Source organism: Charadrius vociferus, unplaced genomic scaffold (genome assembly GCF_000708025.1).
Source record: "Charadrius vociferus isolate BGI_N301 unplaced genomic scaffold, ASM70802v2 scaffold2, whole genome shotgun sequence".
Lineage (NCBI taxonomy): Eukaryota > Metazoa > Chordata > Aves > Charadriiformes > Charadriidae > Charadrius > Charadrius vociferus.
Genome location: NW_009647595.1, coordinates 8,026,548 through 8,046,616, shown reverse-complemented (window position 1 = coordinate 8,046,616; position 20,069 = coordinate 8,026,548).

Sequence of the window (20,069 nt, the reverse complement as noted above, 5' to 3'; positions counted from 1 at the left end):
CAGACATCCCAAGTACTTGACAGCCAGTACATAGAGAAGGGCAGCATGCAAAGGCAGTGATATTTTAATAATCAACCTTACCAAAGATAAAGATCCAGACTGAAAAGAATTGTCCTACTTCAGAGTTGTCTTTTTAGTACGCAGAAAGAATATAAGAAAAAGGGTTTCAATTAGGGTGCTCTACTTTTGTTGAATTCAGTTTTGGAAATGCCCTGATAGCAATTGCAAGTACTGATGAGATTACAGAGAAAACTGGAGAACGTGGTGGCATTTAGGGCCTCGATCCCAGTAATGACAGCTGATGGGCATACAATAGGCACAAAGGACCAACCCTTTACTGGTTAAAGCCCTCTTAGAAGTTAACAATAAGAGCAGGAAGTAACAAAATGGGACTTGGTGATAATGTAAGTGCATATATGTGGGGAGAAAGAAATCAGCTGAAACACTGAATTGGACAAAGACAGTGAGAAAGCAAATAATGATGAAGGAGGCATAAGGGATTCAAGAGAATTGAACTATATATGAGCCTGCAAAGCAGTAGGAATAAAACTTACAGTTTTTTTAAAGAAGCCGATATAATTTTGGGCTGAACACCCATGTTTCTTTTACTCCAGGTTGCATGGGAAGTAGTTGCAAAGGAGCAGCTCCTGACTTCCAGTATTTGCAAACTGCTTACTGTAATGTGCCATTTACCCATTTCAGGGCTCATGAGCCTATTTGCATTATCAAATATAAGTTTGCATCCTTCTGTTTAAAGCTAATGGTATATTGATTTCACTTTAGTTTCAGGTTTCCTTAGCCATTTTTATTGTTATCTGTTCAAGGATAAGGACAAAGGACTTTTTTGAATGTTCTGCTAGCATGCAAGCGAAATTCTTATGAAGCTTGTATAGTTGATGTTTAGAGCCTTTAGCTGAAGTTTGAAGGACTTTGGTGTTCACAAACCATTTTCAAAACACTCTCAGAAGGTTTCTTGTCTTTGGTGCCAGCTCTAATGGAGTTCTCGTGGGTGTACTGACAGGAATATGTGTAATTGTGGACTGAGCTTGATCTAGTTTGACTTCTGCAGTGTGCAACATGCTGAGGATGCATAACATTACTTTGCCTTGCTCATTGGTAATGCTCTTGTATTGCTTTAATTCTCAAACTGAACTGCATCCAGTTAAACTTCAGAAATTTTAGGCAAGTTGGAAACAAGTAATAACATAATGCTAGAAAGATTTTGGCAGAGAGAAGTGTGTTTTGGAGGAGAAAGCAATCACAGTGGGAATAGATTGAAGTTGATAACTTAAAGGCAAAAAATGTGAAATAATAAGACAAATCCTAAATTACTCTAGTCAGTCCTTACCCCTGCAGAAAAACCTCCAGCGATCTTGCAGGCAGCTGTTTTAACAATGGACACTTAGAAGCATTTAGAAAATTAGTTTGCTATGATTTCAGTAGCGTCAGACACCTAACCTGCTTTTAGGAAGCTGAATTTAAGAAAACATGTCAGCTTCTGGTTCCACGTTAGTTTACGTGGAAGATGGTTCCCTACAAAAAGCCTTTCACTTGCAGAGTGCTGTCCCAGATGGATGTAAAAGGATACAGTCCAGAAGCATCACCTTATCGCAATCTGTTCTGAAGGGATGAGAAGAATGTGACATATCTATTTTCATCCAAAGTTGAGTGGTAAAATGAAATATAAAACGTAGTAATATGACAAACCAAAACTTAATCCTGGCAAAAGGAATTGTCCAGATCGAGTTGTTCACTCTACCTGTATGTTTGACAGTTATTCTGCATAGTATGAACAATCAAGTATATATAAGCTTATATACATATATAAGCATTTAAATGTGGTTTAAATTATCAACATGTCTGCCAACAAAGCTTACCAAACACAAAAACTATTGCAGCATTACCTATTTATTCTGCAGGCAGCCCAAAACACCTGCTCTGAATGATGTCTATACCTGCCACTCATTACTATCCTGGTTGGTAGAAGCTGCACTATTTTTCTCCATTAGGGTAGGTATGAGATGACCTGCTTCCATTCACTGTGCCTTGCAGACACAGGGCAAAAATGTGGTCCCTGTGCTAAGGAGCATCGAAGCATCAATATCTATAATCATAGACATGTGTTTCCTACTTGAGGCCTGGAGCTGACAAACAGTTGTAAAGTCTAATGTCAAATCTAGAAGATAATATGAATGAAAGCTCTGTCACTGATTGCGTTGCCAGGTGGGACAGACAGGGAGACTCTGCAAATGGGGGGCAAAAAGAGAAAGAGGCAAAGGAGTCCAAGTCAGATCACAAAGAAGAAAAAAGTAGGATGATGTACTGCGAAGGATATTCTTCATTGCAGCAAGTGGAATATGTTAGAAATCACAAAGATATTTTCAGAGCTCACACATGACAGGAACACTTTATTGTGTCCTTCACCTCTGTGCAGATGTCAGCTTGACATCAGTGGGAGATCCTCTTGCTGCCTTTTTCAGCCTGAGGACCATCATGAAAAAGGACTTTGACAGGCACTTCCCACTGTCAGTCACTATCTGGTTAGAAATCACTCTGGTTAGAAATTGTACTCTTTCTGTCCATCCACTTTTTCCCCCTTATTGATACATCAGCTTAATTATAGCAAATGTTGCCAGACCAGCCTTGAAGGCCCCAGCTCTTCTCTTTTAAATCAGAAAGACCACGGGCAGCAGTGTTACAGCTTGTCTCTGCTCTGCTGCTAATATATACCTTATTCCCCAATGCCAGGGACCTGCAGGGAGCAGAAGAAATTGAATTCCTGCCTTTCCTGTACTTATGTTGCTAAAGAAGGAGGCTCGTGGACACATTCGTCCTGTGACACAGACACCTATTTTTTGAGAAATAGGACTGAAAGCACAGGGTAGCTCATCAGTGAAGACAATCACACTTGCGATTGAACCTCCTGGCTGCTTCCAGCCTTCCTCTGGAGGTTTACTGGGGGGGAGGGGAATCTGTGTGACAAGATTAATTAATACAAAAGCCTGTGCATAACTCCCTGTCTAGGAGGGGGACCAGGTCTAACCGGAAGGTGATGAGACAGACAAGCATGCACTGCAGAGTTAACCAGCTTATATACACTGTATGTAGTCCGTACCATACAGCTAGTGGCCTTTTGTCAAGGTCTTTTGGTCATAAAGTGGTCAAGTTAGATGGTTTCCATTCCAACACGAGTGTGCTGCCTCGACCGTGCTAGTGGGACGGCACAGGGCGACAGGCTAAACATCCTGAAACCCAGTTCTCCTCCACACTAGGTAAATGCTGACTCGGATCCTTCTTTTGGCCCATAAGCATCACCTTTGCCTTGCTTCATCACTGTAGTCCTGATGTAAGCCTCCTTCTCAGCTGGATTTTGGGAAAGCCAAAGTCTACAATGCACGCAAAAGGTTTTAGGTTTAGGCAGTGGAGGGTGCTCTTCCTTACAGGATAGGGAAAGTTGTGGCCATGAATACAAAAAGCAGGTAATTCTATTTCCTACAAAAAATATAAAGAAGAAAAATTCCATGGAGACATTCCTCAAATCTTTTCCTTCTGTCTTCTACAAACCGTGAGAAATTCTGCTAAGAAATTCACATATCAAAAATGTACATGGAAAATAAATCACTGCTTAGTATACATGTGACTGGAGCGGAGGAGTGCTGTCCTTCGCTGGAAATCTGAAGATTATATTGTATCCAACATGGCAAAGCAGGCTTCTGTGAACAGCCTCTTCCAACAGCATCTAAGAGTAGTCCCTTTGGAAAACTGCTGGAAACACATTCTTGTGATAACATAACCAGCCACTGAGTGTCATCTTTGCTCCACAAACCCAGCTGAAATAGTACTGGTATGACAGAAAGGAGAGAGGATGCTTGACCCTTAAGGAGAGTTCAGATATGAAAACTGTTAGGAGCTAGACAATCATCATTCTAAATGGGGGAGCTTTAATTAACTCACCTGCTTTAAGAACAGAGCTCTCAGCCTCTCTGATCTGCATTTTCTCTCTGATATAAAGTAGGTATTTGAACTTAAAGATCACCGCTTGTTTCTAGAGAAGGGAAAGACGATTTCTTTCTGCTTTTGACTCCACTAACATCAGCTGTGTTAAACCAGGGATGGATTTGACCCAGTGACTCATATGGCTGAGCTAATGGGGACCAAAGCAATGCTTTTGTATCTTCCTCTTCATAGTTAGAGGCCGGATCTCACAATACAGCAATTTTTCTCTTTCCTTCCTCATTAATTAATCGCAGTATATTGTTCTCCTGATTTGGCTATCAACTCTTTTTTATTACAACAGATAACCTGACTCTTTTATTTTTCACTGAACACTGGTCAAGGTTTTCCATCCAGGGATCAAATGTTACATCATTTGAACCAAGACTCTCTACTCAATGACCATAACTTTCATAGTGGGCTCAGCTTCCTTCTCAGCTCTTGCTGGATGGGCTTTTGTGGGCCTTCAGATCTGTTCCCTGCCAGGTCAGAGAATGCTGCCAAGACCTCAGGGATCTACAACACATTTCATGGCTTGCCAGGAGATAAGCCGTGCCAGTTCAATTTAGTCCCAGATGACTTGGGACTCTGGGCAACCTCCAGTGTGTCTCTTCCAAACTCTCTAGTTCCACATGAGCAAGGTCATGCCCAAAGCCAACTGATCTGAGATGTTCAAAGTAATTTTCATCTACCATTAGTCTGCTGACAGACCTTTGCCTTTACTTAGCCACAGAACTCCCAGAACCTTGGTTGTCACTTCCTAATCCTTCTCCTTTACCATCTCAAGATGATCCTAGATAGCACCTCCTCCTTGCTGCTGTATCAAGAGGTACAGCTGAGCACCACTGCAGTAATCAAAAAGTACTTACTGGTTTCTTGCTACTATGTATAAGCTGTTAAGAGGTTTGAATCCCTGCTGGGGCCTATCAGGAAATCATTAGACTGAAGTAGAAGAAAATTAAATTCTAGAGGTTACTGTTCTTAAACTGTACCATAACGATGCAGAAAAATATGGAGATTCATGCAAGAGGAGGGCCCTGGATGCCAGAGGAAATTCTCCCCCAAGAACTTCTGATGGAAAGAGAAACAGAAGCACAGCAGCGTCTGTGGGTACATTTGCCATTTCACTTTGGTCTGTGTATCTTCTGTGCTGATGTATAAAGAGTTACTGTGTTGAGACAGCAAATGAAAAGTATCTGCTTTCCCCAGCAATTTGTCCTTGGCTAATGAAAACTGTAAACTCAGAACATCCAATGGGACTGCTCTTCTACAAGAGGACAAATCTTGCACAAACCTGAACAATGGCACCTGAAGATACCTGAGTTTCAGGGCTTTCATTTCAGCCAGCTGGCAACAGACAAATCACAAGAACATGTTCCAGTGTCAGATATATTGGTCCAATCTCATAGGTGGAGCTCTGACGTTAAACTTGAAGGCTGACTTTAGTTTCTAGGTCAGCTATTGAACCATTGTCTCTCTTGTCTTGCCCACCAACCCAGTAAAACTGATGAAAAGTCACATGTTTAATAATTAAGTAACATTATTGTGTGCTAAAGATTTGAGCATGTTGGTTCTGTAGTACAAGTCCTCAGGCCTTAGCTGGGATGGAGGCAGTGACCTTGAAATGTGACTTAAGAGAATTTGTTTTACTGAAGCGCTGAGGAAAACCCTTCTGTCACCCTTTCTTTTATATATCTTCAGAATGTAAATTATACAGTGACTGAGTTTCAACCAAAGAATATGTGAATGCCTTTTTGCACCCAGTCACCAGGCAGGTTAGGCTGTCTGTATATCACAAAATCACACGGCAGATAAGGTTTGAAGACACATCTGGAGCTTGTCTAGTTCAATTCCCTGCTCAAAACAGGGTCACCTACAGCAGGTTGCCCAGGGCAATATCCTGTCGGGTTTTGAATATCTCCAAGGATGGAGACTGTGCAACCACTCTGGGAAACACATTCCATGTTCAACCACCCTCACAGTACAAAGGTTTTTTCTTATTTTAAGTGAAATTTCCTCAATTTCAATTTGTGCCTATTGCCTCTTTTGCTGCCGCTGAACACCACTGAGAAGACTCTGGCTCCATCACATTTACTCCCCTGAACGAGTAGTTATACACATGGATAAGAACCTCTTGCTCCTTTTCTGCTTCTGGCTGAATAGTCTAAGCTCTCTCAGACTCTCTTTGTATGACAGATGCTCCAACCCCCTCATCATTTTCACAGCCTTTCAGAGGGGTTGCTCCAGTATGTCTGTGTCTCTCTTGTACTGGGGAGCCCAGCAATGGACACAGCGCACAAACGTGTCTCACCAGTGCTGAGTAGAAGGGAAGGGTCACCTCCCTCTGCCTTCTGGCCATGCTCTGTCTAATGCAGCCCAGGAGATTGTTGGTCTTCTTTGCTGCAAGGACACATTTCTGTGTCATGGTCATCTTGGTATCCATTAAGACCCCCCAGGTGCTTTTCTGCAAGGCTGTTTTCCAGCTAGTTGGCACCCAGCATATACTGGTACATGGGGCTGTTCCTTGCAGGGTTTTCCATTTTTTTTTAATTTCATGAGGTTCTTGTCAGTCCATTTCTCCAGCCTGTTGAGGTCCCTTTGAATAGCAGCATGACTGTCTGGTGTATTAATCATTCCTTCCAGTTTTGTATCACCTGAACACCTTCTGAGGGTACACAGTCCAATCATCTAGGTCAGTAATGTAGATGTTAAACAATATTTGCCTCAGGATCAACCCTGAGGTACACCGCTAGTGACTGGCCTCTGACTAGACTGATGATGATAACAACCCTTCGAGCCTGGCAGTGGATTGCTTGCGACCTGCTGTGTTACCCCTCTGGAAGACACCAGGGTGATTGAAGTCCCCCATGTGAACCAGAGTCCGTGAACATGAGTCTTTCTCCAGTTGTTTGAAGAGACATCATCTACTCCTGGTTTTTTTTTAGCTCAGGTACTTGTAGCAGACCTGTCAGTGTATCACCCACATTTTTCTCACCACTAATCCTGACCCATAAGCTCTGGCCCATCATCCATCCCTAGACAAAGTTCCTGCTCTGTCTCTGCTCTCATATGTGAGAGCTCTCGCATATGGGGCAACTTGTTTGCCTTTCCAGCCTGTCCCTTGTGAAAAGCCTTCTCCGTCCACTGTAGTACTTGAGTTGTCAGAGCTATCCCACCACGGTTCTGTGATCCCAATGAGACTGTGTTTGACAAGTTTTCTCCTAAAAACAGAGTATTTTTATCGCATTAAAGTTAAACGGTCAGGCTTAGTAGCCTTCAAATGCATATATCCCTGTTCCTATCAAAGCTTAATGAATAACCCTAACAAAAAAATCACCTTAAAAGATGAGCTGTATTGATGAAAAAAAGCAACATGGGAAAGATGAAGAGACAGTAGCTCAGAAAACTAATATTCTTCAATAAAACATTAATGGAGTGGGAAAGGCTGTGGTCTACTGAAATTTAGACCTCATTAAAGCCAGTGGGATCTCAAATGCCCTTTCTGGGCAGAATAAAGTGTGTAGGAAACAGAGGCAGAGGAAGATTGTTGGCACCTGAGGAGACGGTGCTCATGTTAGAACTTGGGAAATAGAAATGTTTGCTTTGGTGTTCACCAGCAGATGGAGGGGTTTTGCCTTGCCAGGACATCTACTTCTGCACCAGGGACTGCCTTGTAAAAACTATGCCAAACAGAGCTATGCGGTTATTACTATTTTTCCATGTTCTTGGTCAGCGTAGCCAACTGGTGAAGCTTCTGCCTAGATAAAGTTGTTTCCTTGGTATGCTGCTCAACTGTAGGCCGTGCCACAACGATTTCTTTTGCCAATACTGAGGCACGAGAAAGTGGCTCACACGCCATGACATTTTGCAGTTGTCTCACGTTGGTTTTCTTTCTGGTTTATAGCTGTGCCTCTGTTCTTGTACAAATTGTAATGCACCTCCCTTCTCCTTTATCATTCTCTACATATTGTCACATTTCCCCTATGCATCTTGATGTTTTTGGTTTTTTTTGAAACAATAGTAACTATTGGAGGCTTGTATTAATCACATTTGTGTCAGTTTGTACCCAGGAACCCAAGAAGACTGAGTTCTTTTTGTATGCAGACAAAGCAGTTCCTTTGCTAAAAATCTTCAGCAGAAGAGATCCCAGAGGGTAGAGAGAGTATTAGACAACGTGATGACCACAGATGTTATGCTAACCTTCCCTCTGCTTTCCATTTTTCTGCAAAAATCATGCCCAAGTCCAGGCATGAAGTTCAGAGATCAGCTATTAAGAAAAGATGAGACCTTGAAGGAAAGGAATGAAGGAAAGAGAGAAAGTGCTAAGAATGTAACAGCAGTGAGTAAAGAGTGAAGCTGAGATGAAGGGAAGGAGAAGGTTGGAGTCAGTCATAGTGAGAAGAAAGCAGTGTCAGACCAGAGCTTTCCAAAGAGCCAGACATCTCCACTTTGGATGCTCTGGGAAGTGCTCCTATCCAGCAGACCTCCCCAGGGTTGCATGGCAAGGGAGTTAAAGTGTAGTATTTTCTTACCTGGGATGAGGAAGCATGTGATGTTCCCCTGAGTTGGAGCTGAAGAAATATCCTGTTAATAAACCTGTAGTTTTCTTGTCCATCTGTCTGGAGATGAGAACCCAATGTGCTGCCATGACATCTGTTTTTTTTCAACGTCTCTGGATATTTGTCACTTCTGATTTTTGCATCCCTCCTAGACCTGGACACAATGCTCAGTGCTGTAGGAGGACAGAGATCCAACATGATGCAATGTGCAGGCTTGCTTCCACTTTGGAGATATAGTTTGCTCTCACATCAAGCAATTCATGGAAGTATTCATTGTCTTTAGGAATCCTTCTTTCATTAAGGTTTGGGACCTGATGAAGCATAATTAGATCATTTTTTAAGGTAAGACCCAGAGTCATGTCACTGATTCAATAACTACAAGACAGAACAATCTAGTGTGGAGTTAAACACCACTTGTCTTTACACCCAAGCTGTTTCCCCTGGAGCATTTTTTCATTATCTCTGATTACTTAGTTATAAAGATTTAAGGAACAAGGACAAAAATCCTGTCTTCTTGGTATGCCTTTAAACTGGTACAGAGCTTGCAATGCCGATATTAATAAAAGGTTGCAACAGTTCAGCTATTAATACATTTTCTCTGGCAGAGCTTAGCAGAATATGATGAATTCTGGGTAGAGTATGTTACGCTAATTAGCATAAATATAGGAAAGACCTTTTCCCTTCTGAATATAAGAATACTCAAAATGAATACTGCAGCTAACATATGCACACAGGAACATAAGATTATATGTATCACTGGCAACATCATCTTATTAGCTACGAACATATGTTTTGTACAAGAGAGGCTCTGATTGTTAAAGGAAGGGCAGAATACTGGCAGATGAGGTGAGGAGAAAGAAGAAAGAAATGGAGGTCTCACGATACAGTTTATAGAGACAACCTTGGAGACTTCTTAGACCGAAAACTGCCTGTTTCTATACAATATATAGCACAGTGTCTTCAGGGTCTTTGGGGGGGGGCCGGAGGGGGGGGAAAGATACAGCCACCTGCCCCCTCCCCCCATCACATTTATATCAGTTAATTAATGTGGGCTGCTTCTTTCCCCTCTTCTAATGAGAGCCATCCTGCAAAGAAAAGGGGGAAAAAACAAACCAACAAAAGATATCTTTCCTCCCAATATTCCAAGTGTTCACTTTTAAGGAAATGAACTGCCTTGTCTGAAATGTTTCTCTATATCATTCACAAGGCTATAATTACCCCGTAGGAGTAAATGGTTGTGGTTTATTTTTCTTTCTTTTCCTTTACATACTGTCTTGAAATAAGAAATGGAGAAACTTCCAAAGCTTTCATAATCAATTGACAGAATTTTATCCTGTGTATGAAATATTTCTTTTAGAAAGATAACTGGGACCGTGTCACAGCGGGAGCTACAGTAGGATAATGAAGCACAATCCTTCTAATTACAAGACCAAAACAAAACAAAATGCTAATGCCTCTCAAATCACATGTAGTGCACAGACATAGTAGATATTGTTAAAGTGGAGGTCTTTATATCTTCCGCCTTGCCTTTAGCGTCCCTTTAAGCCAACCACTGCTATTGTGGTGGTTCACATAAAGCAGAGTTTGGCTCTTGTTTATTGACGGCTCTGATATAAAATGGTTTAACCACCTGAACCAAAAGTAGGGATTTAATGGGCAGTGGGAGTTTTGGATTTGAAGGCATGTGGGGCATAAGGTTGGGGCAAGGATATCTTACAAAAGTCTGAGGGTCACCACCACGCGCTGCTAAAATTTGCTCCTGTTGACACTGCACTGAGTTTACTGTAGGTTTTAGTGAAACTTTTGTCAAGCATCTGGTGGAAAAATCCACTAGGAATGGTGGGATTATTAGGTAGACTTTGGGTCAGACCTAATGAAGAGAATTTTCTAGTTACTTGAGATTGAATTGTAATTTCTCAGTGAATGCTGATGAGCAATTTTACATATGAGAGTAAGAAGAGGAAGTAGAAACAAATGGACAGCAGAAGTTCTTTTCATTTTTCATTCATAAACCGCCAGAAAAGTCTGCTTTCTTCATCTCAAGATGAGAAAATGGCATCAGATGCCATATTTGAAGGACTCTGAGCAAATAAGGATATGAGCAACCTGATCTAGTGAAGTTCCCCACTGACTTCCTAGAGATTTACATATTTTTTTTAAGACTGAATGTTTCTATTTGACCTGTGTTGTGGTGCTGCATCATAAAAAATTAAGATGATACACAATATCTTCTATTATTCAGTATTACTCTGAAGATGCATCAAATGGAGTATGTTTTCCAAACACAGGACGGTCCGTCTGCTGTTACTTATGTTGCAGTAAATTCTCTGAGGGATACATTATATGACTCAGAATCAGTTTGAAATAACACAGTCCCACTTGGTTCCTGGTAATCACATTGGAGATGCACTGGGCACCATGCTATGCACAGAACATGTTGTCTTATTTGTATCCATCTTTTTGGCCTCTGCTTTCTTTCAAGTACAAAAAAAACACAGGGGTTTGAGAGTTTGGTGAGATAGCATTTGTGATTATGGTTCTAGCCTGTGTGTTTGTTTATAGTAAAAGGAATAGGTGTATATATAGGTACACTATAAGCCTGACAGCTCTTTATCTTTTCTTTTCCATGGTGAAGGTGGAAGGAAAGAGAAGGCAGAACTGAACTAAGCCATTCAGATACAAAATGCTAGATTTTTTTTTTTTTTTTTTTGGCATTAAATCTTATATATCTTTATTTACAAAATGCCTGTATCACTTATTTTTGACCCAATCAGTACAGACTTTTACATTTGATACAATACAGGTATGATAAAGGCAAAAATAATCTTCAAAATGTTGTGTGGATTAGCAATAATTTGCAAAAGGCTTTGGCTATTAAGACAGATACCTCAGAGAACATGTATTTCTCATTCTGCCCCAGCCACAATTTGTTGAAGGTCTCTATGTAGAAACATAGATAGTGAATGTCTTGAAGAGGGCCACAGAACTACAGCTGCTCCAATCATATTCTGTATAATTTTGATTGTCAGGATCCAAGCATAGCACCTGCAGTACATGGATGCAGTTCTTTGAGGTTCAAGGTTGACTCCTGCAGTCCTAAAATTAAGTGGTCTAAGCTGCCTAACAGTTCTTTGAATTTAATTGCTCAGAAGCACAAGAGGTCTTTTTACACATTATAGAGATATTCTGAATATTGTGCTTATTTTCCTTCACACGTGTTCTCTGTCAACCAGATAGAGTTAAGTTTTCCTCTATGTCACTGGTGCACTGTAAACATTGGTTAAGTGAAGAGCTGGAAGTATTTAATTATTGTGATAATATGAGGCCATTATATCCCATTGATTGTAGGTAGCTGGCTCTAGGGAATGCACTGTATAAGCATTTGAAGTGGTTTCCAGATACTAATTATTGCTACAAGAATATCATTCCCATTTGAAGGTAGGGAAATTGAGGCATAGATCAGTAAGCATCGGGGCTTTCAAACATGACAAATCCTGGTCTAGACACTGAAATCCATACTGAAAATTTCCGACTAATTGCAGTATTTTCCTCTTACCAAGGTCGATGGAAAGCTGTCAGGATTTACAGAGGTATTCCAAAGACCCGAAGGAGGCCTTTTGGTTTGGCTAAGTCATGCTTGCCCTTAACTTTTGATCAATTCTGTTAATGCAGAACTTTGGGTGGTTAATACAGCTTGTGCCTTGGTGATTTAAGGGCAAATGCTGGAAACGGCGGGCCACGTGGCTTGCTCCCTGCCGTGCTGTGAGCTGCTGGGGTGAGACCTGGGAATTCCACATGCAGCCTCCCAGATCTCCTTCCCTTCCAGCTTTCAGCCTCCAGCAGCAGCAAGTCACGCTTCTAGTCCAGCACAGCTACGCCGCAGACGGAAATGCCAAAAGGCAGCTGAGGCAGTGAGGAGGAACGTGGGCTTCTCTCCAACAGGCACAAATATGTAACGTCTCGCTAATGCATTTAAATTAATGCTCTTGTAGTTTCCTGGTAAGAACAAAAATATCTTGTGGTGCAGGCACTTTCCCTTTTAGTGAACAGTGATGCCTCCAAAGAACGAAGTCTTGACAGTCTGAAAGAATTAAGTCTTTTTTCAAGCAGAAAGGTCAGCTACAGGCAAAGGAGCTGCAATGAGAATACCTTCAAACTGCTCTGTCGCTTACCGCCATGATGAATTGCTGGGAGCTCTTTCTCCAAGGCTAGATATATTTAGACTTTCATTGATAGATCATTCTTTAAAGGGCAGATTGATTGGGCCAAGGTATGAGCAGACCAGTTGTAATTTGGCCTGAAAGTAGGTGGTGATCTGGCAGAATGGATCCTCATCTGCAACTCTTCCTCTTAGCTTGTTTTCTGCCGTAAATCTGCCTTTATTCACTAACTGGCCTCTAATTTTGTAAATCTGCCTTTGTTCACTAACTGGCCTCTGTGCTGAACTCTGCTACATTCAGAAGTGCCATCAGGAACAAGGAACAAGAAAATGCCCAGGAAGATATTTGCACACATTTAAATCTCTTAAAGTTGTGGCATTCAAAACATAGGCTGCAAGATTCTGCTGAGCTGGAGGGTGCAGCGTGCTCCTCTGCAGGGTATAGCAAAGTCTTGGGATGGGCTCTGGTCCTTGCACTGTCCAAAACCTCTGCCCTGCAAGGTGCTGTAATTTCCAAAACCTCACATGGTGGCATTAAGAGAAAGTGGTCCTTTCCAAAGAAACCTGAAAGCATATTCCCCCAAATGGACCAGACATATTATTTTTTTTAACCTGCTTTTTTTTCCCGCTGAAATCAGAAAAGGGGGTTTCAAGTGCTCTTCTGAAACTGCAGAGAGGTGCCTGACCCCTGCTCCAGGGAACTGTCCCCAGTGGCATCACACATCTGGGATGGTAAATCCTTGTGATAGAAAAGAGAGACCATCCGATCTCCCAGGCTCTTAACTTGTCTTGAATGTTTTGCAACCAAAAAAGGACATCTTTTTACCTTAGTAGAGCAATGACCAGCTTAGGTAGCCAAAAACTATGGATACAGCAGGGTCAGAAGTAATTTCCATGTACGCAGGATTTAGCTTGTTTGTTCAGTAGGGAGGAAACCACAGCACCCTGAACTCCAGTTGCTCCAGCAATGCCCCTTGGTCATCAGCAGTCTTGGGTGGGTGGGGTTTCAGGTATCTGAGGCTGTTAAGATGCTACAACTACAACAACAGATTATGTTACAAACACAGGGAGGAATAGATGTCACCTTGGAAAGGACCAAAACCTGGGCTCTGGGTATTGCTGGGTCACTGAATGCAGAGCAAAGCTGTAAAGAACCTAATGCAAATTCAACTCCCTTAAAGAACCTCGTGCAACTTCAACAGGACTGCAAGCAATCTCAAGGCTTGGAAAAGACAGTGGGACCAATTTGTTTCTGTCTATTCAAAATGCCGTGTTTTGTCTTTGGCCAAATTTCTGATTTTATTCCTATTGGATTGAACTTCTAAAAGAGAACTGTGAAATGGTAAAAGAGACACTTCAAAGAAACCTTAAAATAAGAAGCTTTGACTCTGTCTAAACTTCTGCAAGATAGGTAAAAAACTCTCCACAAAGTCCATCCATGTAATTGTTCTCCTGTTAACGTTTTGAGTTTGACCAACAAAATGTTCCCCCTCAGCTCAGCTTGAAGCCTCATCATGATCTCAAGAGACAGAATCAAGAGACAGAAGCTTTTGTCCCTATAGCTTTCTAGAAACACCTATCAAAAACTTCAGTGTGAGGGTTCATAATGAACCTGGATATCGCAAATGACCTTCTGCCTAACACAGAACATCAAACTGGAATGAAGTTTGAGTGCTCTTCAGTTCGGCTTCAGCCTCCGACAAAACAATCTCCAGCCACAGTCAAAGCCCAAGCATCTCCTGCCGTGAAAATGAGATGGGACAGCTAGATGAACAGACAAGCATGCAAGGAAGAAAGATTTTGCTTTTCATCAAAAAGCCAGAGAATAAAACTGATGTCTAGCTTGGGAGCCCAGGAGGTTCTGAAAGCCTCTTTAAAGGTGAAACTTTACAATGCTGTGTGGGATTTCAGGCTGTCTGAAGATTCAGACAGACATGGGGATATGTGGCCTTGCTACTGAACCTCAGTTAAAAATGTATCAAATCTTCCCAGTTTACAGAGTCCACAGATCAGCAAATGGACAGTTGACCGACTGGGAATGGCCTGTTTGGTCCCTGCTGCTCAGGGATGTTGCCCTGGCCGGCCATGCACGTCCTCAGTGTCCACCCCAAGGAGAAAGCAGTGCCCTGGTTTAAACCTCCCCAAAGCTCTGAGCATGAGGAGCTGCTCAGACATTGAAACTCCGAATTTTTGTTTGCCCAGCCTTTTAACAAGTTCTTCCCAAACTTACCCATCTCGTTTTTATTTTTTAAACTGAAAAGGAATCGGCTTTCAATCTATTTTTAGTGAACTAAAAGTGATTTGCTTCTTCTCCCAAAACTTGTTTACAAGAAAGTATAATTAAAAAAGAGCTTAATCACCTGTTGATTAAAAAAAATAATTTCTGTTTTAATCAGTTCATACCATTCAAAAGAAAGCTCTGAGACAGTCTTTAATGTATTGCTGAAGAATTTCCACAGATTTATGTTCCTGGCAAAGTTTTCAGGTGTCAGACCACTATTCTCATATCTGGGATGTGTCCACTCCTCAGCAAGCCCTGAACTAAATTACCGATGAAATAAATGACAGTGACTTCAGGCGCTGAAAGAAACCATCTGGTGGAGATGAGACTAACAGATGTGCTTTCACTGCCGGTACCTCAATCCACATGCTTAAGAAGAGCACTGCTATATACTTCCTTGTTCACCTGCTTATTAATAATGTAGCATTTCTGTTCTTGCAGTGCTGAGGGATCCCATTCATCATGCCAGGCCCTGCGTAGTGCCAGACCTTGGAGTCTCAAAGCACTAAAGCCCTGATGCTCCAGCAAAATCAGCGCACTGGCCTTGGAAGAAAATGAAGCACAGGACCAAGTCTTAGGGAACCAAGACAAACAACTGCTCCCTGAATGGGACATGGAGTGATATTGGGCACAGTCACACAGGGAATAAGTAATCGCAGGAAGAGAAAGCAGGATCTTTTAAGTGCTACACCTACGTATTAATTGTCAAATCAACTCTCCTCCTCAACAGATGACAGCAAATCTTACTGCTTCCTGCTGTGTCTTCTAGACATACTGCCTCTGATCATGGTTTCTTTCGATATTCCATTCTGAAATCAAGTTAAGCGATAATATGATTTTAGAAGCACATCCATATTGCCACTAGACAGGTACCCTGGACTCACCCAGACCCACATTTGGAATGTTCCAGCCAGTGTGACCTGCTGGGTAAGGCAGAGGGTTGCTCCAAAGCAGAGCCTTGCGACCTTGTTCTTGTGGCTACTTCCTAACCAACTCTTTTGAAGAACAGCAAAGATATCGGTAGTAGAAACAGGGTGTTCTGACAGTGCAGGGTCCCACATCATTGAAGGTGGGAGGTGTGGACATTTGCTGTCCAGAAAAGTGGAATAAATATGCAATTTGGTAGATTCCTGGGGCATTCCTTGCTCGCCAAGCTACAAGCATTATGCTATAGGTGGGAGCTGCAACAAGAGTATAGCCACACCATAGTTTCTTACCTGAAGTTGACTTTGCTGCTGTGCAGGTTGATCATTATTTATCTTTGTGCAATAAAGTACAGTTTTCTACAATCAAGGATAATCCATTTCTCCTACTGAAAACCAGCACGCAGCAGGTGCAAATTATGAAATAGAAAGGCAACATTTGAGAACATAGATTTGAGAGCATCATTCAAAGGGGACATTTGTATTAGGGTGGGTCTGTTCAGCGGCAAACCAGGTAGAAAAAAATTTGTGAGCTCCTGGCATTGTGCAGCTCACTGTTGTTTTCAGCACAAAGAGATGGCACAGGCAGGAGAGCTGTGCAGAATGTCTGCACTGAGAGAAGCCACCTGAAAACTGAGGTATGTGTAGGGTGTTGACTTGAAGGCTTTTGCTGCTCCTTCAGAGCTGCAGTGTTCAGAAAGCCCTTAAGGAGCTGCTTATCAGAGATTGCTTCTGATGAGAAGGGAAAGTTGGCGGTGGTTTTTTTGTCTTGTTAGAGACAACTGGGCAAGGAAAGAGAGGCTGGAAATAGATTTTCACTTATACATTTGCAAAGAAGGAAGTTATCCTAACACAGGGCAATTTGTTCCTATACTTGGAGGAGGTGTTAAATGGCATCCTTGGAAGACCGGAGTGAAATCTTGCTGCTATCAATGACAGTGGACAGCAACTTTGCTCATAGAATCATTGCCAGCCCTCAGGCTCTTTCAAAGGATGTTCTCTCCTCAAGAACTGAATGTGAAATAAGGATAGCTTTGCAAAGCAGAGTTGGGTTCCACATGTGAAGGGCTGATAGTTGTGAATCATAGCACACTTCTGGGTTAAATTCCTTGAAAATAAAATATATGTCAGGTACTTCAATCAATCCTTTGTGTAGCTGGGTGTTCAGAAGTCAGAAAAGAGGTAATATTTAATTGTGGAGTTTCCAGCCTTGGATATATATTCAAAACCCGTTTGGACACGGTCCTGAGCAACTGGCTCTAGGTGGTCCTGCTGGAGCAGGGGGTTGTACCAGATGACCTCCAGAGGTCCTTTCCAACCTCAACCAGTCTCTGAATTTGTGATTCTGTGATTCTGTGAATATTTAAAGACTGCTTCCCATCCATCAGAGAGTGCCAATTGAAGTTATTAGGACTCTGCTGGAATAGGACTACCGAGTGTCTTAAAGCAGGCTGTACCATGATGGCTTCACGGCCAACATCACCATTTCAGTTTGCATGATTCTTTGTACAACCAGTTATGGTCCTACCCAGAGCTAGTGATGATGTTGTACTAGTATTCAACCATCCTCATATTTACCAGCAGTGATGGAGCCCGCGTCATGAAGAAACATAATTCTGACACCCAAGACAGTCAAAGCAAAGGCCTCTCTTTGTCTGTCTCCATTAGAAGGAATCTGACTGAGGAATTTGTAATGGGTCAGTTTATAGCAAATATAAACTGATATTCAAAGGTTTCTCCCATATGTGGCCACCCTTCCCTGCTCTTCTACCTGAAATCATGCCGTGTGGCCACTTCTATTCAGCATAAATTTAGAAGCATTGGATAAATATTTCTAGTAAATACACCAAAGAGATTCTGCTTTTCTAGGCCAGGCTGCTTCCTTGTTTAAAAGTGGACAGTATAAAGGAAAGCAGTGAGTAGGTTCCCTGAGAGACACATCCTTGCAAACATGACTTCTTCAGGTCTGAAGGCAAAGAAGGAATTTGGTGTGAGCCTTTTGTAAAAGCATTAACAAGCTGCACCTCCAATTAACTCCAGAGTGACCTTGTTTGTTGTTGAATTCATAGCACGATCAAATTTCCAGTACTGTCATTTCAGGGCATTATTCTGACGTTAGGGAAAATATCCAATTAATAGACTCACTTTAACACGCAGACACTATACAAGGCACAATCTGAAAAATATAAAATTATCTGCAAAGAAACGGAAAAATCATTTCAGTCAGTAATGATTCCACTACATATTCCTCAGAGTTGCCAGCTGTAGTGATGAGAGTTCAAATGTCAGGATTTTGGGCTGATTCTGTGATGTCCCAACACCTGGATGTGAGACTCGCACATTACTTTCATTCACTTATAGTCAGGAGAGGACGTGAGAAATATCAAGCGGCTCAGAAAAAGTTGTAAAACTTGAGATTAGATGAGGTAAAGTGAAAGACCCATCTTTATTTGCTTGTTTTCCTTCCCCGAAGAACCGCGCTCTTTTTTCAGGTAGCCCTTCGACGTCTGATGTTAAAGTGCTTCCGTGCCTCCTGTGCTAAAGGGGTGTGCCTGGAAATGAATCATAGTAAGGCAGATCCAAAAGCCTGAAAAGGTGAAGCATGCTCTGCTGATAAATAAATAAGGAATAAAAAAGTTTAGGACAAGTATCTTTTTCAAGAAAGTCAAGGACTAGAATAGCCAGGGCTCGGCAGAGCAAAGAAGGATCCAGGTTTGGACTTGCTGCTGGACAAGGTCCATGCAATACATAAACCTCGCTGGCTGAAATCCCTCCTCCTGTCTCAAAGACAAGGACTGTGTAAAATGATGGGACAAGGTTATGGATGCACACATGCCTTCTGCGCTATGCCATGGATTCAGTGAGGTGAGCATCAGTGAATTATGGATGCTCTTTTGATTGGTTTGCAACGATCTTTTAATGGCATTGAGACGGTGCGAAGTTACAGTGTATTGATTTTCTTTTGTCCATGCAGTAATTTGTAGTGGTGGAGATTTATTCTCCTCTTTATGTTTCCCATGAAGCTAGGAGGCAGTGAGGCCAGTGACAGCCGGCGGTTGGTCTCCCATTTCTATGGACGGCACAGGCAGCCACCTCTTGCGCTCAGAGGATCGTTGAGTGCCAGGGAGAGTAGGGTTGGCACAGGTGATCTCTGTGGACTCATTTCCACCTCTGACAGGCAGTGATATTGTCTGCTATGTCAAAGCTGCTGCAGTAGCAATCCAGGGAACGTTAGACCTGCCAGCTGTCAGAGCAGGGGACCTCTCCGGGTAAGTCTTTCCCTCAAGTAAGCACTGTTTCTATGAAAGTAATTTACCGTTGGTGTTTTGTTTTGCTGTTTTGTGTGGTTTTGGGTTTTTTTAATTTTATTTTTTTTTTTAATGAGTTTTGTGCAGTTTGGGACCAGCAACGCCAGCTCCACAGTTAATCCGACCCCGAATGAGAGCTGATGTAGCCTCTGGCTTGCAGCTGCACCTTGTCGCTGCAGAGAAAAGGAAAACAGCTTGAGGCAGCAGCTACTTTTTGTCAGGCTCATCTGCAGTCTAGGGAAGGAAGAGCTCGCTGGCATAACTGTCTTTTATATTTCTGCACAGCTTTGAGATTTCATGGACATCTTCACCCCTCTTCAATCAGCAGATTCAAGGAGCAGACACTGATTTGAGTCTCCCCAACAAGACTTTTGTGTGCCGTTCTGCTTGGCCTGCTTTTGTGGGGTCCATGCAAAGATCTAGAAGCCGGAAAGTGACATTTTGATCACTTTGACCATCTGCAGGTCACAGACTGTAACTTCAAGTTAAACTAGGCCATAACTTTTAAAAATAAAGATCAAACCTACAAATCTGACTTAAGACCAAGTCTTAGAGTGTTTTGTGCTTGACTGTGCTGTTCCACTGGATGACTGTTAGGCTTCATATAATAAGGTTAGGAGACCTTATTATTGCATACAAGTATCTAAAGGGTGGGTTGAAGGAGGGTGGAGCCAGACTCTTTTCAGTGGTTCCCAGTGACAGGATGAGGGGCAATGGGCACAAGTTGGAACATAGGAAGCTCCGCTCAAATGCACAGAAAAACTTCTTCATGGTTCGGGTGACAGAGCAGTGGCACAGGCTGCCCAGGGAGGGTGTGGAGTCCCCTTCTCTGGCGATTTTCAAGGC